Genomic DNA, 6,084 nt, shown 5'->3' on the forward strand with positions numbered 1-6,084 from the left:
AATAGCGACAATGTTAACCCAATGACAAAAAAAATGATTCAGTGTGAGCTCAAATGAACCCAAACCGAGCACCTGAAGTATAATTGAAAGCTTCAAAACATTAATTTAAAAACTAATCAGACTCCAAATATAACATTGTTATAATCAACTTGGGCATCATGCAAGTGGAATCCAGCGAGCCTAATATTATTTAATTACGAGATCATTAATGCATTCAAATGATAAAAGATCATTCTATGATTAAAAGAATCAACATGTACCATAAGATGAATTCTTTTGAGATTTTAGTCAAATTTATAAAATATTGCTCAAAAAAATTATAAATAAATCTCTCATTCTTCATATGGAGATGAGACTGAGAGTTAAATTTGAAGTCACAAAGAAATTGAAGTTAACAACTACTAGCAATTCTCGATCATCACCAACCATTATTATAACTAACTATTGTAATACAATTGTTGTCTGATTATTATATCTAGGCTTTGTTGTAAGTTACTATTCCTATAATTTTGTAATCTAATTATCATCACTTAATTAGTATTTTCATTCGATAATCATTGTCGTAATGATAGAGATGAGCAATAATTATAATTGTACATTGGGAATGCACTAATACTAATCAGCCAATCGACAAAGCTAAGTCAATCGAGCCAGTCTCACCAACTCGAAATCAATGAAAGGCTGGTCGACAACCTCAACTCAACATAGCTAAATAAGTAGGTCTTATTGAACCATGGGCCATCGAGCTCAGCCGACCGAGTTATAAGATAGCCAAGTCATAGGCCCATACATGTAATACCTAAAACATTCTCTAATGTCCCTATTAAAGCAGGAGCCCTTATCGAGTCAGTTCTACCGACCTGAAGTCAATCAAAGGCGCCTGACCGACAACCTCAACTCAATATAGTCAAACAAGCAGATTTTATTAAACTAAGGCCTACCGAGCTCAACTAATCGAATCAAAGGGTAGCTGAACTATAGGGACGCACTTGTAATACCTAAAATATCCTGTAATGCCCATATTAAAGTAGGGGGAAACATGTAACTTCACATAATGTACTCATTCTCTTAGAAATAGAGGATCATTTTATGAGATAGATAAGATGTTTTTATTGTTCATTACCATGCACTTCTCTCTCTCTCTTTCTTGTCTTACCCTTGATATGATTCACAGACAAACTAGGATTCAATATCCTAAAATATGCGTTGAGCGTGGACCATGCCACAAATAAGAAGAGGAGAAACACACACAGAAGAAAATCATAACATAGACACTAGTAAGACAGAGTGCACTAGAGATTTTTATAAACCAGCAAATCTAGGAACTAAAGGACATATGATGGTTGTCATCCAAGAGGCATTGGCTTGAGGAAGCGAGCAACACCCTCGAGAGGAACGACCGACGCCCAACGAGTAAAGGGCACCCTTAGTTCTGGAAAGGGAAGGAGATTCTCAGTACTTTGACAACGTTGGATCGACGTCGATGGATAGTCAGAGGTTTAAGTGTACTGAGGTGCCCCATTAGCTAGAGAATGTGTTCTCTCGGCAACTCTATGGGGTCGAGCCCCCTGAATGGTTTAAAATCCCTACACTGAAATCTTACAAGGGTCAAACTAATCCAACTGACCACATAGCCTCCTTAGAGTAAAACGTGTGTTTGCTAGGGATTACCGACGCAATAAAGTGTCTTCTTTTCCTTACCTTGTTGAGAGAGTCTGATGCACCAAAAATATATGCATTTTTAGACCTATATTTTATACTCATTTTTTGTGATATTGCGCTTTAAAAGAATTTATTTTTCATATTTTATTGCAGGTTAATGATTTTTAGCATTTGAAGCAAAAAAAAATGGAATTTGAAGTTAAAAAAAAGGGAATTGGAAGATAAAAGGACGTTTTGGAGAGAAATACTTAGCGCCGACGGTGCCAGCATGGATGCCGACGACGCCAGTATGAAGGAAGGAGTCCAGAACAGCGGGGGCGCCAACGAAAAGGGCGCGGACGGCGTGAAAGTCGGTGCAGGGTGAAATTCTAGAAGATTCGATGAATTTAAACGCTTTTTGAAGAGTTATTTAATACACCTCTTGGAAAACTGATATTATGCTCTATTTAGAGCGAAAATTGATCAGAAAAAGAGACAAATAGTGTTTCATTGAGTTTTCTTTAATGTTCCATTTTGTGTATTGTGTGGTGTGGGGAGTCTTAGTGTGATTTCTCCTAAGAGTTCTTGGAGAGGGAGAAAAGTGAGAGATTTCTTCTTCCCTACATCTTCGAAGAGAGAATTAAGAATCTTGTAAAGAGAGAAAAAGTCCAAGAGGAGCTACAAGTGATTTGCTTTGAGAAAGAGTTAAATATAAGTGGTGTTTATTTATTATTGTTGCATAAATTTTCTTTTATATATGAAATTTATGTTTTGTCGTATCTTTCTCATGAGGTCTGAGTAGTTTTCTTTATCTTTCTCTCTACTCTGAGATATGGTGAAATAAAGAGATAATTTGGAGGTGTCAATTTTAAAATATAAAATAAATTGTGATGATTTTTTCACTCCGTTCTTAATTTATTTTTCGATTTGGCCAATTAAAATGTTAACATCTATTGTGAAACATACTATCCAGGAAATGGAGTATAAGTTTCACAACAATGTGAGAATCACATTCGATTCCATGGAGTGTTTTGTTCGTGGAATTTGGTGCAAATAAATAGGAAAATATATATTACTGGGCAAAAAATTGGAGATTCTAGGGTGACAGACTAAAATCCCCAATTTGGTCTTAGTGTTTAAGAAATAAAGCGAGAGTTAGCCTTCAGGGGAAGGGAAGTAAGAGCTCTTGAGTGAGAGCTAGTATCCTCCAAACCTAACCACGAATTTAGAGACTAAACATAAGATTAGTCATCGATTCTCTATAACACTTGACTGAGAGTAGAGAATTAAAATTGCTTCTATTTGGCACAAGACATAGTAAAACAATTCATCTCTCTCATTTAACCAAAAACTCATTGTAGTAGGAAAGATGTTTTCTCATATTGAATAAATTCGTAAAAAAAAATAGTTTGGTAGTTATTGCTTAGTTTTGCTTTACAGTTTTGCTAGTAGTTGGTAATTTAGTTCTGATAGCACCCTAAATATTTGAAATCAGTGTATTAGATTTTTTTTTTATTGTTGTGAATTTTCTGATTTAAATTTCCATCACGAATTTATACCTTTCTCGTGGGATCGATATTTGGGGCTAAAACAGAAAGTCTTGCATTACTTGATAACGATACGTATACTTGCGTAGAATCTCAATGTAAATTGTTTCAATTTCTTATTCATAAATAACGAATTAAGTTTTTGGCATCGCTGCAAAGCGAAGTTAGCTTTATTAATTTTACACGTCTATAATTTCAGGATCAGAGTCGACCATCAAGTGGTTTAATGGTTTATACCAAGAGTGATCACTTTATTTGTTGACTTCAAGTAGATATTTGTGGCATAATTTGCAAGCGCCGGCGCCCAAATGCCCAGAAGACTTTACAAGTCCTCCTGTAGATTAGGCAATGGCAGAACAAAAGTTTCTATTTGTTCATCACTCGGATCCAGAAGAAGGTGCTAGAAGTGTGAGATTTGGAAACTATAGTAGCACTTGCCGCCCTCTCCCAAGGGCTAAAAGAAACACCATTTCAGTGTGTTGTAGGCCCTACAACGACCAAAGACCTTAGCTGATTCGTTGGAGCTAGCTAATAACTAAATTTCGACCAAAGAAGACAACTCCGCCCTCACTTTCTCCAGAGCTTATTTGTTCACCCGTCGTTTGCAGAAGAGGGCCCTCGGGAACGATAGGTGGATAGCAAGGGATGACCCAAGTCCCTCCGCTCATATGTGTTATGAAGACAATCGACCTCCTCAGGAACACATGGGAGCTGACAGATCCTACAATCAAGGGAATCAGAATGGAAATCCAGACTAACGACCAACTCGGTACAATAAGTCTCAATTGCCCCATCACAAAACACCCCAAACAATCCTATTGAGGGTATCAATGCCCGAGATAGTAGAGAAGTTTATTACTCAACTGTATGTTCTAGAAGTTCATTACTTTCAATAAGTACCCTTAGATGGGTCGAGTATTATAAGATGGGGCAACGAGGACTTACTGAACCTTAGAAACCTATAATATCAACACTTTAGATGGGTCGAGTATCAATACTCATCTTGTCGAGTAATGCATAATAACCCTCTGATGAACATCTCGAGTAATGAAGGAATATTTCAAGAGAGCTCCGATGAGGACCAGAGCTTGCATCCTGGATTTGATGAAGTATTGCACATACCATCGGTATCATGACCATGATATGGAGGATTTTCGACACCTTTGGAGCCTAATTGAGGAACTAATATAGGCTGGAAAACTAAAGGAGTTTGTCTCTCCAGTAACAACAAGCCAGCGAAAGGGAAAATCTCCAATAGAAGAGATTTCCGACGAGTTAATCCTAGTGCACTCTATTCACACTGCTGGCATGGTCCCAAACATCTTTGGAGGAGACGAAGAATCATCTCACCGAGCCAATATGAATTGACTTTGGTGGGACAATTGCGTGCAGCCGCCTTCGTTTCAAAAAGCAGCTCACATTCCCCCATCACTTTCATCGATGTGAATTTGCCCCAAGGATACGCAAATCTGTGCGAAGTGGGGTCTCGAAACCAGTGAGATCACTTATTGAGATACCGACGATCGAAGTTGAGCTGGGCAATTTTTTTTTTTTTTTTTAGAAAATTTTAATGTAGGATCGAAGGATATGCTAATCGAGACCCTTCGAAACCATCAAAACGTCTTCGCCTGGTCTGTCAACGAGATGCTAATAATATCTATTGATGTAGTGTGCCATCGCCTGAATGTCAATCCAGCGGTCAAGCCGATGAAGTAGAAGATGTGGTCCTTGGCTATCACCCTAGTCAAACTATTATTGAGAGAAAGTGCAAAAATTGATGGAAGCTAGATATGTTCGAGAAGTTCATTACTCGACCCCTATCATGTTAAAATCGGCGTTCGACAAGATGGGTTTGAGAATTGCACATTAATGAACAGTAATAATGTCTCGTCTATCTCTTAAAATGATACTTTTTATAGGGAATATGGTACAATATGTGAAGTTACATGTTTGTTGTTGCATTAATTAGGCATTACATGATATTTTAGATATTATATGTATAGTCCCACGATTCGGCTACCCTTTGACTCTGTCAACTGAACTTGGTGAGCCTTGGTTCGATAAGATCTGCTTATTATGCTATGTTGAGTCGAGATTGTTGGTCGACCTTCGATTGACTTTGAGTCGGTAGGACTGTCTCGATTGACTTTGCTTTGTCGATCGGCTATCTAATCTAATTGCCAACCGTCAACGATTGCGAACCGTCAACGGTCGAGGGTGAATCACCGTAACCCGATAGGTAACTCACTCAATAAAAAATGTTAGAGAAATGATTTAGATTTTTGGTGTCATGGTTACCTCTCGAACCCTAATTAGGAGACTCTGCGTCGCCCGTGGGTTCATTGCTGATATTGAGGAGTTGAGTTTTTCCTCGGGTTCTGGGTCGAACCATCTATTTGCATCCTGCCAGCTTTGGCTATGGCTTTTGCTTTGGTTCAAACCGCTATGTTTGATTAGTTAAATGTGTCTCATGATCCTTTTTTGGTGGCCCCACCTTAGTTGTAATTTCTTTTCCCTAGATCATTGGATCTCCTCGAGATTCGTGACGGCACATCCCCGGTGTACATGCTTATAAGATCTTGATTTTATTAATATATACATAAAAATGTATTTCACTTTAAAAAGATAATGCCGATATTTTTAATGTGATGTTAAAAATTTGAGTGTTATGTATGTAATTTATATTAATGTTTGGGTGTTAGATATGTGACTATATATGTGAAATATCCGCAAGTCTTGGTATGGTGGCGGGGTTACTGTAAGTCCCTTCAGGTCAAAAGTTCAATCCCACTGTGGGGCGAGGGTTCTGAAATTTTAGACACATGATGCGAGCTCTCATCATGGGGCCAAAAAGCGAATGAGAAATCAATAGTTGGATTTTCTTTTAATATATATA

Source organism: Phalaenopsis equestris, unplaced genomic scaffold (assembly GCF_001263595.1).
Source record: "Phalaenopsis equestris unplaced genomic scaffold, ASM126359v1 Scaffold000036, whole genome shotgun sequence".
Taxonomy (NCBI): Eukaryota; Viridiplantae; Streptophyta; class Magnoliopsida; order Asparagales; family Orchidaceae; genus Phalaenopsis; species Phalaenopsis equestris.